Source organism: Protopterus annectens, chromosome 5.part0, assembly GCF_019279795.1.
Source record: "Protopterus annectens isolate FY-2018-M chromosome 5.part0, PAN1.0, whole genome shotgun sequence".
Classification (NCBI taxonomy): Eukaryota; Metazoa; Chordata; order Ceratodontiformes; family Protopteridae; genus Protopterus; species Protopterus annectens.
The window spans coordinates 1,674,923,974-1,674,942,535 of record NC_056735.1 but is presented as its reverse complement, the minus strand read 5'-3'; the positions used below and the strand labels follow the sequence as shown (position 1 = coordinate 1,674,942,535).

Sequence of the window (18,562 nt, the reverse complement as noted above, 5' to 3'; positions counted from 1 at the left end):
TCCTATCCAATCAAGATTTTAATTGGAGTGCTAATGAGGAGCTCTGTTTGACATAGATAGGTAGTCTGTTCCAGAGTATGGGAAGTCTCTGGGACAGGAATCTATCGCTCCAGCACAGAGCCAGCTTTTTCTGTAGAGTTAAAATTTCTCTCCTGGAAGACAGCTTTCCTTCTGGCCATCACCTCAGCCAGAAGAGTCTCTGAGCTGCAAGCACTCATAGCTGTGGAACCCTTCATCTTCCATGCAGACAGGGTATCCCTCAGAACTAACCCATCCTTCATGCCCAAGGTGGTGTCCAGTGTGGCTCTCTACCAATCCATTCATCTGCCCACCTTCTTTCCTAATCCCCAGAACAAGGGGGGAAGGATTCTTCACACTCTAGATATGCACAGACAGCTCAGATTCTATATGGGCAGGACTAAATCTTTCAGAAAGTCTGATCAACTGCTGGTTAGCTTTGCTACAGGGGCAGAAGGCAAAGCCATCTCCAAGCAAACTATTTTCAAATGGATAGCCCACTGCATCCATAGATGCATGGAAAGCCTCCCCCCAGAGGGGGTCAGGACACACCATCAGAGCAGTCTCCACCTCGGAAGCTTTCATAAGAGGAGTCCCTACCAGGGACATCCTGGCGGCTGCCACCTGGACATCTGTTCACACTTTTTTACCGAGCGTTACCACCTGCCTCTCTTTTTCCAAATCCAGGGCAGGGTTTGGCTCCGCAGTCTTACAGGTCATCCTAGCCAGCCCCTAATTTCCTTGACTACCTCCACCCATTTCCTCAGCTTTGGGAATCTACCCAAATGTGATAACTGCAACAGTGAAACACGAAGAACATAGTACAGTTGTGTACACTTACCATAAATGTAGATGTTTCAGTATATTCACTGTTGCAGTCCTGGTTTCCCTAACTCCATCCCCCTTTATTCTCTTTCTTTCCTTACAAGGGACATATTGATATTTATTTTCCACTGGTGGGGTTCTTCCACCAGAACCTGGCTTCCTACTTTGGGGGCTCCTGACGGTTTAGGGCAAGAAAAACTGATGTAATGGCGTTGGCTACCTTACTTTATACGACTGATGACCTGACGTCAGTCCAAAAGCGACGGCAACTGATGCAGAAATACTAAGCCTCTGGCATTCGGGCCGGCCGAGGGCTACCCTGGCAGGGATAACCCAAATGTGATGACTGCAACAGTGAATACACTCTAACATCTACATTTATGGTAAGTGTACACAACTGTACTTTAGCCTCAAGCCTTTCATTTTTCAGCCAAATCTGCTTGTGTGCCCTTAGCTCCTCCTTTACCCTGTCTCAAGGCCCTCTTCCCAGTCTTTTCTAGCGTATGATTGCTTTGTATAGGTAAGCAATATTTTATATGCCCTGCTAATTTTCCATTTTAAAAGCAGTAATCTTGTGGCCTTTCTTAATCTTCTGTTAAGATTCATCTTGCAGACGTATCGGCTGGTCTAAATATATAATCCCCCTTTTTACCCTATCTTAAATCTTTTCCCATTGCTTAACCACCTCTTATAGTTATGGAATATTTTATATGCCGTGCTAATTATCCTTTTTTTAACAGCAGCTTTCATTCTAGATTCAACTAGAAACTCTACCAGAGATGGTCTTAGGAACACTCCCCTATTCCTGTCTCTCTGCTTGTACTCTGATAATCGATCCCTGATAGGGAAGGCGGTCTCTAACATCCAGTCTACACTTCTGCTGGCCTTTCCCTCTGTAGTTGTATTCTCCCAATACCTTGGTTCCTTCATCAGTTTTCAACAGTAAATTCCAACCCCCTCCTGCTGATGTTTTATACTCCTACTTGCTGTCAGCCCTATTGGCAACATTTCGGTTCTCCATTTCTCTGTTGGCTTAGTCCTTGGAAGACTTTCTACAACATTATAAATATATAATATTCTTTCTAGTTTGTCTCCTTAATAGTCTGCATCCACTTTGATTTATAACCTGCTTGCATTATGTATATGAGCCTTAACTTTGTAGCTCTAAAATATCCTTTCAAAGGTAATCCTAAACCATCTTACTTTATGGAAAAGGTCAACTTCTGCCATTTAGCTCTACCTCTTCCTCACCAAAATGAATTCCTTCAACTCTTTAGTAATGTTTGCAACATCTCCTCTGGTTGATGATGCTTGATATATAAAACTAAAGGGACTATACATTTTCACTGCTTGTATCTTACTATCCATATCAATAATCGAGAGCTTCCAGTTTCTCAGTATTGGTAGTATCCTTTGTTTTGTCTCTGTCCACATATCCTTAGCTGCCATATCAGAATCCTTTTTAATCCGTACACCTAAATAACTTCATATTATGTCCCTATCAATAGGGGTATTGCGAAACCAAGTAATTTGTGGGTACATAATTCATGGTTTACTGTATAATTTACCACTAACTTTTTAACCTTCATTAATTTTATGGACTAAACGACTTGAAACTGTCTAAAAATATTCCAAAACATGCAGTGTCCTTTTCTGAATCTATCAAGTAGATATCAGTTTTTGAAAGAGGTTTTGCTTGCATGTCCACCTCTTAAATTGATGATGTCTCCTTGGGATCTTAAGATTGTGATGTTCATCGTGTTACCCTGCTGCAGTCATCACACTTGGGTTATCCTGACGTCAGGCGGTCCCGCAGTCAGCCGGATTTCCAAAGTCTTGGTCCGACGTCAGTTGCTGTCTCCTCATCCCTGACGTCAGTGCGCCAGGGGTACATATATTGCAACCGACGCCATTTTCTTCAGTCTTTCTTGCCGCGCGGTGCCCGAAGCAGAAGCAGTTCGCAAGTGCCGGTCGGCCGACTCCTGAGATTTTTGAATTCGAATTTCAGACCGAAGTCTTCTACAAAGCTAAGTACCCTGTTGGGGAAACTTTTCTTGCCTCAGACCGATGTCAGAAAAAGTTAACAATTGTATTTCTTGTGGGAAGCAAATACCTCATAAGGATTTTCATTCTTATTGTATACCTTGCCTAGGCCCTGATCACGACGTCACTTCTTGCTGTTTTTGTGCTAGATTTAATAAACGTACTATTAAAAGACGATTTGATTTTGCACGACACTTTTTTGGCAGAAAATTTAATTATAACATGCCGTCGGAGCTGCCGACTACCGGCGTGCACAAAAAGCGCAGGGATAAGGATCGACAGCCCATGCCTAAGCCCGATTCCGAGGCCTCGGTTGATCCGGCCTCCGTTTATCAGTGAGGCTCCGACGCAGCCTCTGACTACCGTAGTTCAGGAAACAGAGACCGCTACAGATATTTTGACTGAATGTGCTAGGCCGACGCAGCCTTTTACTTCAGGCCCTACCGACGGTTTACCTTCCAAGGACGTCGGTGCCTCAAACACCATTGGTTTCTGAAGGCGTTTTCAGACAGACGACTCTTACAGTCAAAACGTTTTCCAAGTCGAAGACTCCTTCCAAATCGAAAAAGGCTTCACTTCAGTCTCCTGTTCAAGGCCCTATGCCTAAGAAACAGATGCTTAAGATGGCTGAAGATTTGATTTCTCTTATCAGGGGTTCTCAGCCTCCTCCTGACAAAAGGCCTAGACAAGAGGAAGAATCTGCTTCCTCTGAACAACTGTCTATTTCTTCGGATTCCTCTGAGGACCAAGACTATTCCTTCTCTCCTTATGAAGATTCTGATGCTGAGGACTCTATTCCCTCAACTTCCCCTCCAGAAGATTACTCTTTTGGGGAAACTTTACACACTATGAGGGAACATTTCCACTGGGAAGGTCAGGATTACTCTGATTCCAAGAAAAGGCTCAGAGAGTCTTTTACTCCCCCAACACAGACCTCTAGCCATCCCTCCTGTTTTGGACATTGTGGATGATGTCTACTTAGAATCCAGTTTCAATCCTGACTCTCTGCCACCTGCCCCGGCTAAGCCTGACAGATACTACAGAGTACCTGACTCCCACAAATTTCTTTACAAAAGCCCAGTAGCTGACCCAGAGACTATCTCCCAGGGTCCCAAGGGGGCTAAGGCTTCCATGGCTAAAAATCCAGTACCTTCTGAAAGGGATTCAAGAGCACTAGACAGATGGGGGAAAAAGGTTAACACCTCAGCCACTTTAGCTATGAGAGCTCTAAACTGTCAATTTCATATGGTTAAGTATCAGCAATTTCTGATCTCTCAGTTAAAACAAAAGATAACCACCCTCCCACAACAATCTGAATTGAAAGAAGTACAGGATTTGTTGCACACCACCGAGCAGGTGGGCAAACATACCTTACAATGTGGGTTTGATTCTTTAGAGGCCTCTTGCCAGAGCACCTGTCACTGGATCAGTTATACGTAGGCATGCCTGGTTAAAGGAACAAAGTCTGCCTGATCTTGTTAAAGCAAAACTACTAGATGCTCCTTTACAGCAGGATGTTCTTTTTGGTGTTAAAGCAGAAGTTGTTTTAAAGAGAATGGAAGATAAGGCAAAATCAATGCAGACAGTCAAAGATTTCTTATAAGTACAACCCCCTCGCTTCAGCAGAAACTGGCCAACAAAAAATTGGTCCTTTCCAGCCACTGACAGGCCTCTGAGGGGTAAATACAGGCGCCCAAGGGGCAGAGGACAACCACAAGCTCAGTATAAACCTCGCCAATGGGGCACTCCAACCCAGAAGGGAGCAGAAGACAGGTCTCAACCCACCAGAAGGCAAACTCAATGACTTGCACCTCAGCTGGCCAAACAAAGCTCTTTTGTCAGCCCCCCTGGGGGGAAAACTAGCACTATTTGCAGACAACTGGCACATGGTCACAAAGGACAAATGGGTCCTAGACATAATTTTAAGAGGATACAGATTCCACTTTCACACCTTGCCAATAAAAAGAGGAATGCCAAACCTGCCACAAAATCAAAGGGCAGAGGCTCAAAAACAAATTACAGCTCTCATGACCATGAGAGCCATTCAAAGGGTACCAACTCAAGAGCAAGGCCAAGGATTTTACTCAAGACTCTTCCTAGTACCCAGAAAAGAAAATGCTTGGAGACCAATTCTGTACCTTTCAATTCTAAACACTTACAAGTTCGCAAATTCAAGATGCTAACACTACAGCTGCTACTTCCCATGTTGGGCAAGGAAGCATGGCTGGTAACGTTGGACCTCAAGGAGGCATACCTGCATGTCCCTATCAGACAAAGTTGCAGAAGATACCTCCATTTCATTGCAGGTTCAACCCATTATCAATTCTCTGCACTGCCCTTTGGCTTATCTACTGCTCCCAGAGTATTCACAAAGTGCCTGGCACCAGTAATTGCATACTGCAGACAAAGAGGAATTCAAATATATCCATACCTGGACGACTGCCTCATCCAAGCAGAAAGAAAAGACATTCTCTTACAACACCTGGCTTTTGTGAAGCATCTACTAAATTGTCTGGAGTACACAGTAAACGAAAAGAAGTCAAAACTAGTACCCTCTCAAAAAATGACATTCCTGGGTGCCAGCTTGGACACAACGGCCCAGAAGGCTCATCTTACACCAGACAAGCAATTACATCTGATTCAGTATTTCAAGACAATGGCAACAAAGACCCAATTAGCTGCAAGAAAAATTCTGCAGGCTTTGGGCTTCATGGCATCTTGCATTCTGATAATACCATTTGCAAAACTACATATGAGGAAATTACAGTGGTACCTAAAAAGCGTATGGTCTCAACACAGCCACAACTTGGACACAGTGATATCTCTCATTCCCTGCCTTCAACAGGAATTTCTGTGGTGGGCACAGGCATGTCACCTCAACAAGGGTCAGCCTTTCACCTTGCCCCCACCCAGGCAAACTATCACAACAGATGCTTCAGACTATGCTTGGGGGAGCACACATGGCAGGGCAATGCATTCAAGGCCTATGGACTGCAGAACAAAGAAAACTGCACATAAACCAAAAAGACATGCTAGCTGTACAGAAAGCTCTGACAGCCTTCAAGAATCTACTACAGCCTGGACAACTTGCAATAAAGACGGACAACACCACAGTAATGTGGTACATAAACAAGGGGGCACACATTCCTACCCTCTTTGCAGGCAAGCAATAATTTTATGGAACACAGCTCTGGCCTACCAAGTCCAGTTACAAGCTCAATTCCTGCCAGGACAGAAAAACACATTGGCAGACGACCTAAGCAGAAACATCAAAGATCCCCACGAGTGGAAGCTAGACCCACAAATATTTACAATGATAACTCAAAAATGGGGCCTACCAAATATAGACCTGTTTGCCAGTCCTCAAAACTACCAGCTGACAAAATTTTGTACAAAGACATTCCACCATCAAGCTTGGAAAGTGGACGCTCTCTGCTTCAGTTGGAAAAACCTGACAACATATGCCTTTCCTCCATTACCTCTTCTCACAAAGGTTCTTTTGAAGGTCAAAAAGGAGAAGCCTCGAATGATTCTCATAGCCCCAGACTGGCCACGCCAGCACTGGTACCCGCTATTGAAGAATATGGCTCACAGCCCACCATGGATATTGCCTCAAATACCTCATTTGCTCATGCAGCAAGACAAGCAGATTCTACACAGCCAGATCAAAACCTTAAACCTGGCTGCATGGCAAATCAATTAAGCATCCAACCAGCCCCTCTTTCACAAGCAGTTCTGGATGTTATTCTAGAAGCCAGGAGGCCAAGTACCAGGAAGGCTTACTCGGACAAATGGAAAAGGTTTTCTGCTTGGAACCAAGCTAAAGGCCAAGACACAACTCAGCCTCATATGCCTCACATTCTGCAGTATTTAGCTGAGATGTTGCATAAAGGACTTTCCTTCTCCTCAATTAAAATCCATGCTTCAGCTATTTCAGCTCACTATGACACAAATCCACCTTTATTTTCAAATCCCCTCCTAAGGCACTTACTCAGAGGGACAAAAAACATTAGACCACCTAGAAGACCTCCTACACCTACATGGGACCTTAACTTTGTTCTGGAAAAACTAACGCTACCTCCCTTTGAACCAGCTTTTTCTGCAGACCTTCAGTTCCTATCTTGGAAGACTGCCCTGCTCCTGGCAATAACTTCTGCTAGGAGAGTTTCAGAATTACAGGCACTTATGGCAGTGGAACCTTTCCTCATTTTTCATCAAGACAGAGTTTCTCTACGAACTAATCCTTCCTTCATGCCTAAGGTGGTTTCCAGTGTAGCTTTAAATCAAACCATCCACCTACCCACTTTCTTCCCCAGTCCACAGAACAAAGGTGAGAGACTCCTGCATTCCTTGGACATTCACAGGCAGCTTCGTTACTAGTTGGATAAAACTAAGGCTTTCAGAAAAACTGACCAGCTGTTTGTTTCCTATGCTACAGCTTCTCAAGGAAGGGCCATATTGAAGCAAACCATTTCTAAATGGATAGGCCATTGCATACGATTCTGCTATACCCATCATGGGAAACCAGTTCCTCCTACCATTCGATCCCACTCTACCAGGGCAACAGCTACCTCTACAGCCTTTCTCAGGGGGGTTCCTACCAAGGAAATTTTAGAAGCTGCAACTTGGAGTTCTGTACTCACCTTCACCAAACACTATCACTTACCTCTTTATTCCAAGTCCAGAGCAGGCTTCGCCACTGCAGTTCTGCAGGGTCTCATTGCCTCCACTAACCCTCTATGATGCCTCCACCCTACCTTAGCTTTGGGACTCAACCCAAGTGTGATGACTGCAGCAGGGTAACACGATGAACATAGTACAGTTTTGTACCTACCATAAATGTAGATGTTCGAGTGTTCACCCTGCTGCAGTCCAGGTTACCCTCCCTCCAACCCCTCTGATCTACTGGCTAAATCTTTGCTATGCCTTACTGATGTATTTGCTTATAGCCGAGGGGATTTTGTGTTTGTACAGTGTTCTCATCTTTTGGTACTAATTTGGATCACCTTTTTGGGGGCACCTGACATCTGGGGCAAGAAAAACTGAAGAAAATGGCATCGGTTGCAATATATGTACCCCTGGCGCTCTGACGTCAGGGATGAGGCGACAGCAACCGACGTTTGACCAAGACTTTGGAAATCCAGCCAACTGCGGGACCACCTGACGACAGGATAACCCAAGTGTAATGACTGCAGCAGGGTGAACACTCGAACTGTACTTTGTGGCAACACTGTTTCCTTTTGAATCTGTTCATGTAGCTGAACTGAGGCTGCTATCTTCTAAAACATTGCTCTTGATTTTTCTGACTTCTGCAAGAAGAGTATTTGAATTGGAAGCTTTAATATTGAGTCATCTCTACTCCATTTTTCGTAACACTAGGATTGCTTTGAGAACACATCCTGCCTTTACTGCTAAGGTTGTTCAGAGTTTGTACTGAGTCAGGCTACTTATCTGTCTGACGTTCTTCATGTTTCACTGTTGCAGTCATTACATTTGGGTAGTCTGCTGGGCAGGTTGCCCTCAGTCGGCCTGAATTCCAAAGTCTTGGGTCCTGTGTCGGTTGCTGTCTTCTCTCTTCCATGACGTCAGGTCGTCAGGAATATATATATATATATATATATATAGATGTGTGTGTGTGTATATATATATATATATATATATATATATATATATATGTATGTATATGTATATATATATATATATATATATATATATATATATATATATATATATGTATGTATATGTATATGTATATATATATATATATATATATATATATATATATTATAAACATGCATTATAAACATAGTATAAAACATGCAGCCGGCGCCATTTTCTTTAGTCTTTCCTGCCGCGCGGTTCCCAAAGCAGAAGCATTTCGCAAGTGCCAGTCGGCCGACTACTGAAATATTCGCGTTTGACTTTCCAAACTGAAGTCTTCAATAAAGCTAAGTACCCCGTTGGGGAAACTTTTTTTCTTTCTTTACCGATGTCAGAAAACGATAATAATTGTATTACTTGTGGGAAGCAAATACCTAGTAAGGATTTCCATTTATACTGTATTCCTTGCCTAGGCCCTGACCACAATGTGCCTGGCTGTCGGTTTTGTGCTAGATTTAATCAACGCACTATTAAGCATCGGTATATTTTTGCATCTAAGTATTTTGGCAACAGATTTAACTACCCAGAGATGTCATCAGATAGCAATCAGACTACCGGAGTACATAAACGCAAAGAAAAGGACAGAGAAAGGCAGTCTAGATCCAAAACCGACGAAGCTTCTAAGCCAGTCGCCGGTTCGCTGGTACTCAGTGAGGCACTTTTGCAGCCCCTGATGCCCACTACCTTAGAGTCGCAGGCCTCTACTGACACCCATGTGGAGTCCGGCATGCCGCAAGATACTAAAGGTATTGGACCGACGGATGTATCTCCCTCAGATGGGTCCGGACCCGCTGAGCAGGCACCGGGTTCTGAGGGTGTATTCAGACCTCAACATTTTTACATCAAACCAACGAAAGCTGCAAAACCAAAGACACCATCTAAAACTAAAAAAAATTACGCCTGAGCCACGTGCACAGGCCTCTATGCCTAAAAAACAGATCAAAATGGCTGAAGACCTTATTACCTTGATCAGGGGCACCCATCCCCCCTCCAGATAAGAGGCCTAGGCAAGACACAGACTATGAATCTTCAGATCAGGTTTCTATTTCTTCTGATACAGAATTATCTTTACCTCCCTCTGAGGATTCTGATGCTGAGGAGTCTATTCCATCTGCATCTCCTCCTGAGGATTATTCATTTGGAGAAACCTTGCATACTTTGAGGGAGCATTTTCACTGGGAGAGTCAAGACTTCAGAAACAAAAAAGAGGCTCAGGGATTTCCTCCTTCTCCCTCAGCACAAGCCTTTAGCCATTCCCCCTGTGTTCGACATTGTGGATGATGTTTTTTCATAGTTCATAGGTTAGTACTAAGCTAACTGCCCTTGCGAGCTATTTTAAGCCTAGCCAATTATCCCTTGAGACTTGAACCCTGCACCTTGTGTTTGTAAGACAAACACCTTAACCATTAGGCCACCCTCCCAACCCCTTCATAGTCAAGCCTGACCCCTGACTGTTTACCTCCGGCTCCCAGTAAGCCTGACAGGTATTAGAGTCACTGACTCTCATAAATTTTTATTTAGAAACCCTGCTGCTGATCCTGAAACCATTTCACAGGGTCCTAAGGAAGTTAAGGCCTCAACAGCAAAAAAAACCCACCCCCTCCGACAGAGATTCCAGGGCGCTGGACAGATGGGGGAAAAAAGGTTTATACATTTGCAACCTTGGCAATCAGGGCCTTAAGCTGTCAATTTCATATGCTTAAGTACCAACAACATGTTATGGGATTGCTGAAACGGAAAATGATGTTGATTTCAGAATGTGCAGAAAATAAGGAAATGCAGGAATTATTGCATGCAGTTGAACAAGTTGGAAAGCAATACTTTGCAATGTGGATGTTCTTCATCTCACATTGCTGCAGTCCTTACTTATGGGTAGTCCGCTGTCCTCGGTCGGCCCGAATACCAAAGTATTAGGCTGACGTCGGTCATGGGCGCCTAGATCTGACATCAGAGCGTCAGGGTATAAAGGCGCATGACCGACGTCATATCCTCAGTCTTTTTTGCCGCATGGTCCGATGCAGAAGCAGAGTTGCAAGTGCCGTTCGGCGTTCTGAAATTTTTCGCTGGAGTTTCAGACCGATACCAAGTTGGCTAAGTACCGCTGGGGAATATTTTTGTTTTTCTTGCCTCAGTTACTTACCGGATGTCAGAAAAAGTGAATAATTGTATTTCTTGTGGGAAACAGATACCGCATAGGGATTACCACTGCTTTGTATTCCTTGTTTGGGACCGGAGCACGTAGTTGGGTGTCGGTTTTGTGCTAGGTTTAATAAGCGCACTATAAAACGGAGGTTAGATTGCGCTAGGTTAGTCTTTGGCAAGAGGTGTAATTATAATATGCCGCCGGATGTTCCGACGCCTGCTTCTACTAAGAAGCGCAAAGGCAAATCTTTAAAGCCTAGGCAGGATGATTCGTCCGCTTTTAGGACGCTGACCTTTAGAAGCTACAGCTGAACAGGTGGATCCGGCTGAAGTTTCTGTTGAGTCCCAGGGGGAAACTTTGATTTTACAAGATGTGGCCTCTCAGGAGGCAGGCCAGGCTGAAGGGGCCTCTCAGGTTACTATTCTCCCTTCTATGCCTAAGGTGGTTAGGCCTTCTGCTACTGTTTCTAAGGCTCCTTCTACGGGCAGGTCTGTTTTGCCTTCCTCTGGTGTCAGTTCTGGTTCTTCAGGGTCTGTGCCTAAAAGCACATGCTTAAAATGGCAGAGGATTTGATTACTTTAATTAGAGGTTCTATGCCCCCTCCTGATAAGAGGCCCAGGATGGAGCCAGAGTTGGAAAGTTTGGAGCAGGCCTCAGATGATTCAGAGTCTTCTACTGAGGACATTCAAGATTTCCCTCCTTATTCTGATTCTGATGCAGAGGATTCCACTCCTTCTGCTTCTCCTCCAGAGGATTTTTCATTTTCAGAAACTCTGCATTCCATGAGGGAGCATTTTAAGTGGGAGGGACAGGATTACTCTGATTCCCGGAAGAGGCTTAGGGAGTTCTTGTTTTTACCACAGCATATAGACCCTTAGCTATACCTCCGGTTTTGGATGTTGTTTCAGATGTTTTCTCGGAAGCTTCCCTTAATCCAGATTCTGTGCCTCCTGCCCCAGTTAAACCGGACAGGTATTACAGGGTGCCTGAGGCTCATAAATATCTGTATAAGAGTCCTAGGGTGGACCCAGAAACTATTAGTCAGGGGCCTAAGGGTGTTAGAGCCTCTGTTGTTAAGAATCCGGTTCCTCTGGATAAGGAAGCTAGAGCTTTGGATAGATGGGGTAAGAAGGTGTATACCTCTTCTACTTTAGCAATGAGAGCTTTGAATTGCCAGTTTCATATGTTGAAGTATCAGAATTTCCTCCTTTCTCAGCTAAGATCTAAAGTGGATGCTTTGGCAGAGGGCATAGAGTGTAAAGAATTGCAGGATTTAGTGCATGTTTCTGAACAGGTGGGTAAGCACTCTTTGCAATGTGGTTTTGATGCTTTACAGGTATCTTCAAGGGTGGCTGCCACTGGTTCAGTCATTTGTAGGCACGCCTGGCTTAAGGATCAGAATTTGTCTGAGCATGTTAAGTCTAGAATTCTGGATGCCCCTTTGCAGTCTGAAGTTTTGTTTGGTCCTCCTGTGGAGTCAGTCTTAAAGAAAATGGAAGACAAGGCTAAGTCTATGCAGACTGTTAAAGATTTTTTGCAGGTACAACCTCCAAAGTTTAGTAGAAATTGGCCTACTAAGGGGTGGACCTTCTTCTGATTCTCAGTCTAGGGGTAGATCTAGGCGTGGTAGGGGCAGAGCTCTCAGAGTACCTTCAGGCCGAGACAATGGAGTTCGCCTGCTCAATCTGCTGGTGAGGGCAGGGGCCAGTCCTTTCGTAAACAGGCCCAATGACCGGAATTTCCAGCTGCCAGATTCCTCTTGCCTGGCAGCTCCTTTGGGAGGAAAGTTGGCTCTTTTCAAGCAAAATTGGCATTTAGTCACCCAGGACAAATGGGTATTGGACATTATAAACCGAGGTTACAAGTTCTATTTCCATACCATGCCTCCTTTCAAAGGCATGCCAGACGTCCCTCCTCGGCAAAGGATCGAGGCTCACAGACAAATTTCTTTACTTCTTCAAATAGGAGCTATACAGCCAGTTCCTCTGTCAGAAGTGGGCCTAGGATTTTATTCTCGCCTGTTTCTAGTTCCAAAGAAAGGAAACACGTGGAGACCAATTTTGGATTTATCTATCCTCAACACTTACCTGGACATTCCAAAGTTCAAGATGCTGACTTTACAACAGCTTTTACCTTTGTTGGGAAAAGATCACTGGATGGTTACTCTGGATCTCAAAGAGGCTTACCTTCATGTTCCTATCAGGCCCAGTTGCAGGAGGTACCTGCTGGCTGGAAATTTACATTATCAGTTCTCTGCATTGCCCTTTGGCTTATCTACTGCGCCCAGAGTGTTCACAAAGGTTCTGGCTCCAGTGATAGCATTTTTCAGACTGAGGAATACAGATTTATCCTTATTTGGACGACTGTCTGATTATTGCACAAGAAAAGGACGAACTTCTTCATCATCTACAGTATGTGATGGCAGTGTTAAGATGCCTAGGGTATTCTGTGAACGAAACAAAGTCCAGTCTAGTACCCTCTCAGGACATGTGCTTTCTGGGTGTGAGACTGAATACAGCTTCCCAGATGGCTTTTTTGACCCCGGACAAACAAAGAAGCTTTTCTCTTTATTTCCAGCAAATGTCTCTACGGTCCAGGCTGACTGCAAGGACAGTCCTTCAAGCCTTGGGGTTCATGGCATCTTGTATTCTGGTGCTTCCCAATGCCAAATTGCATATGAGGAAGCTTCAATGGTATCTCAAAAATGTGTGGACACAGCACTGCCAAGATCTAGACACTGTCATTCAGATAATACCTTGCATTCAGAAGGAGTTTTTGTGGTGGGCTCAGGAATGTCACCTAAACAAGGGACTCTCTGTGACCCGCCAGAGGCGAGTCAGATTCTAACGACAGATGCCTCGGACAAGGCTTGGGAGCACACCTCAATGGAAAATGGGTGCAAAACACGTGGCCTGTCAAACTCCAACATTTGCATATCAACTTGAAGGAAATGTTAGCAGTCCAGTTTGCATTGATGGCTTTCAAAGATTTACTTCCCAGGGCAGGTGTTGATTCAAACAGACAACACTACTGTCATGTGGTACATCAACAAGCAGGGGGGAACCCATTCTTACCCTCTTTGCAGGCAAGTGATGATTCTGTGGGAAACTGCTCTCAATCTACACCTCAATCTTCAGGCAAGGTTTCTACCAGGAGCACAGAACTCCTTAGCAGATGTATTGAGCAGACAAATAGTGGATCCTCACGAGTGGAAATTGGTCCTCATGTATTTCAACAGTTGACAGTGTTATGGGGAACTCCAGACATAGATCTGTTCGCTTCTCCACTAAATTACCAGTTGCCAAAGTTTTGCACAAAAATGTTTCATCACACAGCTTGGAAGGTGGACGCTCTTTCAGTTGGAACAATCTGCATGTATATGCCTTTCCACCTCTGCCTCTTCTTCCCAAGGTACTTTTGAAGGCCAGACAAGACAAGCCAACCATGATTTTGATAGCACCGGATTGGCCTCGACAACACTGGTACCCACTACTGAGGAGTTTAGTACGAGAACCTCCGTGGCCTCTGCCTTTGATTCCGCACCTTTGTCACAAGAGGACAGTCACTTCCTCAATGTCAAGATTCAGTCTCTGCATCTAACAGCCTGGCATATTCTGTTTTAGACTCTGGAGGGTCTCAGCTTCCACAACAAGTTTTGAATGTTATTTTGGAGGCCAGGAGGCCTAGTACCAGGAAAGTTTACGCTGATAAATGGAGGAGATTTTTTATTTGGAGCAAAGGAAAGGACTTTGATGTCTCCAAACCTGATTTAAGTGTTGCTCTTCAATATCTTACTGAGTTATTGGACAAGGGTTTGTCTTTCTCCTCAATAAAGGTCCATGCTGCAGCCATTTCTGCTCACTATGATTGTGACCCTCCTTTATTCTCTCATCCTTGGTTTAAGCAATTTCTTAGAGGGGCAAAGAATAATAAGACCCCCACGTAGAGCTCCTACTCCTGCTTGGGATCTCAATTTTGTGTTGGAAAAACTTACTCTACAACCTTTTGAGCCTGCAGCTACTGTCGAGTTAAAGTATTTATCATGGAAAACTGCTTTTTTGTTGGCCATTACCTCTGCAAGAAGGGTTTCTGAATTACAGGCCCTCATGGCAGTGGAGCCTTTCCTGATTTTTCATAAGGATAGGGTATCTTTGCGTACTAATCCTTCCTTTATGCCTAAAGTGGTTTCTAGTGTGGCCTTAAATCAAACTATTCATTTGCCTACTTTTTATGCAAACCCCCAAAATAAAGGGGAGAAAATTTTGCATACTTTGGATATTCACAGGCAGTTGCATTATTATTTGAGCAGAACCAAGGAGTTCAGACAGTCTCAGCAATTGTTTGTTTCTTTTGCTTTGGGTTCACAGGGTAAACCTGTTTCAAAACAAACTATTTCTAAATGGATTGGGTTTTGTATTTCTTTCTGTTATTCCCATCATGGTGAGGAGATTCCTGTTGGAATCAGGCCTCATTCCACTAGGGCTACTGCTACTTCTACGGCCTTTATAAGGGGGGTATCTACAAAAGACATTTTGGAGGCAGCTACTTGGAGTTCAGTGCATACCTTTTCTAAACATTACCACCTTCCTGTTAATTCTAAGTCTAGGGCTGGATTTGCCACTGCAATTTTACAGGGCATTTTAGCGGCCCCTAATGCTTTGATTTTTATCATCCTCCCTTTCCCGTTGCTTTGGGATTCTACCCATAAGTAAGGACTGCAGCAATGTGAGATGAAGAACATAGTACAGTTTTGTACCTACCATAAATGTAGATGTTCGAAGATCCACATTGCTGCAGTCCAATTTACCCTCCCTCCTTCCCCTCTGTAGTTTGACTTGGTGCTATGCTTTAGGTGATTGTTGTTGTTGGGCATGTTTTTGGGAGGTATTCTGTTTTTGGCTGTGGCCTTTCTGGTTTGGCCTTCTGACATCTGGGGCAAGAAAAGACTGAGGATATGACGTCGGTCATGAGCCTTTATACCCTGACGCTCTGATGTCAGATCTAGGCGCCCATGACCGACGTCAGCCTAATACTTTGGTATTCGGGCCGACCGAGGACAGCGGACTACCCATAAGTAAGGACTGCAGCAATGTGGATCTTCGAACATCTACATTTATGGTAGGTACAAAACTGTACTTTTTGATTCTTTTGAGGCCTCCTGCAGGGCCGCAGTTACTGGATCTGTGATTAGGAGGCATGCCTGGTTAAAGGAACAAAATTTGCCTGATTGTGTTAAAGCTAAATTACTAGATGCACCTTTACAGCATGACTCTGTTTGGTATTGAGGCAGAAGAGGTTTTAAAGTAAATGGAAGACAAAGCTAAGTCTATGCAAACTGTTAAAGATTTCTTACAAGTGCAGCCACCTAGATTCAGTAGACACTGGCCTACAAAAAATTGGTCCTTTCCTGTGTCAGACAGAGCTCAAAGAGGCAAATCCAGATGCCCTAAGGGTTCCAGGTACCAAGCTCGAGACTCCTACAGGTCAAAGCAATGGGGCGCATCCACCTCCAAATCTGCAGGAGATAAAGCGCAAACCTACAGAAAGCAATCCCAATGACTTCCCTTTGCCTACACTGAGCACTTATCTTTTGGCAGCACCCCTAGGGGGAAAATTAGCACTTTTTGCTCAAAATTGGCAGTTAATAACCCAGGACAAGTGGGTACTGAACAAAGTATCACAGGGATACAGATTCCATTTCCACACTCTGCCAATGACAAATGGTTGGCCAGACCTGCCAAAAAAACAATGGGCAGAGGCACAGAAACAGGTTATGTCCCTCTTGGATATGGGGGCCATTCATATAGTACCAGAACAGGAAAAAGGACAAGGTTTTTACTCATAACTGTTCCTGGTACCCAGAATGGACAAGGCCTGGTGGCCAATACTGGATTTATCGATTTTGAACACACGCCGCGGTGGTACGGCGGTAATGTTGTTACCTCACCGCAAGAGGTTCTCCCATTTCATTCTCGGCTGGGCTTGGGAGTGCCTTCTGTGTGGAGTCTGCATGTCCTCCCCGCTGTTGGGTAGCGTTAGAAAGACATGCGTGCGTAAATGGGCGTGCCTTCGTTGAAGGTTGAGCGTCGAGCTGGCACCTCAGCGTTTTGTAAAAATCTACTGCCAATCATTAGTGGACTGGAGTTCCGCTGTGGCGACCCCTTACCGGGAAAAGCTGGAAGACAAGCGACAAACACCTGGACATTCCACAATTCAAAATGCTCACTTTGCAACAGCTTCTGCCCATGCTGGGCAAGAATGCTTGGCTGGTGACTTTAGACTTAAGAAGCATACCTGCATGTCCCAATAAGACAGTCGTGCAGAAGATACCTCAGATTCAAGGCTGGCTTAATGCATTACCAATTCTCTGCACTGCCCTTTGGCTTATCTACTGCGCCCAGGGTCTTTACAAAGTGCCTGGCACCAGCAATTGCATTTTGCAGACTAAGAAGTATTCAAATATATCCTTACTTGGACGACTGTCTCATTCAAGCAGAGAACAAGGACACTCTTCTACGACACCTGGCATTTGTGAGCCTAGCATGCCTAGGGTACACAATAAACGAAAAGAAATCACAACTGGTACCCTCTCAAAAGATAACATTCCTGGATGCAAGCTTGCATACAACTGCCCAGATGGCTTACCTCACGCCAGACAAAGGCAACTGACTACTTACTTCAAACTGATGGCAACAAAAACCCAGTCTTCTGCAAGACAAATTCTCCAGGCTCTGGGATTCATGGCATCCTGCATCCTACTAATTCCATATGCAAGACTGCATATGAGGAAACTTCAGTGGTATCTAAAAAGTTTATGGAGTCAGCATTCACACAGTCTGGAAACAATGATTCCTCTCATCCCCTGCCTGCAACAGGAGTTTCTATGCTGGGCAAAGGCCTGTCACCAAAATATGGGACGGCCCTTCACTCTATCCCCTGCCAGCCAAACCTTAACAGACGCATCAGATTATGCCTGGGGGCCCACATGGCAGGAAGATGCATTCAGGGCATATGGGCACCAAATCAAATGCATCTACATATCAACCAGAAAGAGATGCTAGCCATTCAAAATGCCCTAGCAGCATTCAAGGACTCGTACAGGACAACTACTGATAAGACGGACAACACCACAGTCATGTGGTATGTAAACAAGCAAGGGGGCACACACTCATACCCCCTTTGCAGATTAGCCATGGTACTGTGGGACACAGCTTTGACCTTCCAGATAAATCTCCAAGCTCAATTCCTGCCAGGAAAACAGAATACTCTGGCAGACTATTTAAGCAGAAACCTTGTGGATCCTCACAAGTGGAAACTAAATCCACAAGTATTCAGCATAACAGAAACATGGGGGAGCCCAGACATAGATCTATTTGCCTCTTCTCAAAATTATCAACTGAAAAGATTCTGCACAAGGACTTATCACAGACAAGTATGGAAAGTGGACGCCCTATCTTTCAGTCTGAAAAACCTGTCAGTTTACGCCTTTCCTCCTCTGCCTCTTCTACCCAAGGTCCTCCTAAAAGTCAGACAAGAGAAGCCAAAGATGATATTAATTGCCCCGGACTGTCCCTGCCAATACTGGTACCCAGTCCTAAGGAACTTGTCTCAATACCCAGCTTGGACCTTGCCTCAAAGACCACAACTACTGTCCCAGCAAAACAATCAGATCCTGTACAATCAACTAGAGACTCTGAACCTGGCAGCATGGCTAATCACGTATTCATACCAACGACACCTCTCAGTAAAGCTGTGATGGATGTCATTTTGGAAGCCAGAAGGCCTAGTACTAGAAAATCTTATGCTGACAAATGGAAGAGTTTCTGTGCTTGGAATCTAGCACAAGGAACTGATGGATCAGAACCACATATT

General features: G+C 44.5%; 1 protein-coding gene across 1 annotated transcript in view; it reads left to right on the top strand.

Moving 5' to 3' along the window:
• The window catches only part of BRWD1 (bromodomain and WD repeat domain containing 1), a gene marked incomplete in the record, with an annotated part of 4,378,631 nt that overhangs the window by 649,738 nt on the left and 3,710,331 nt on the right, over window positions 1-18,562 (top strand).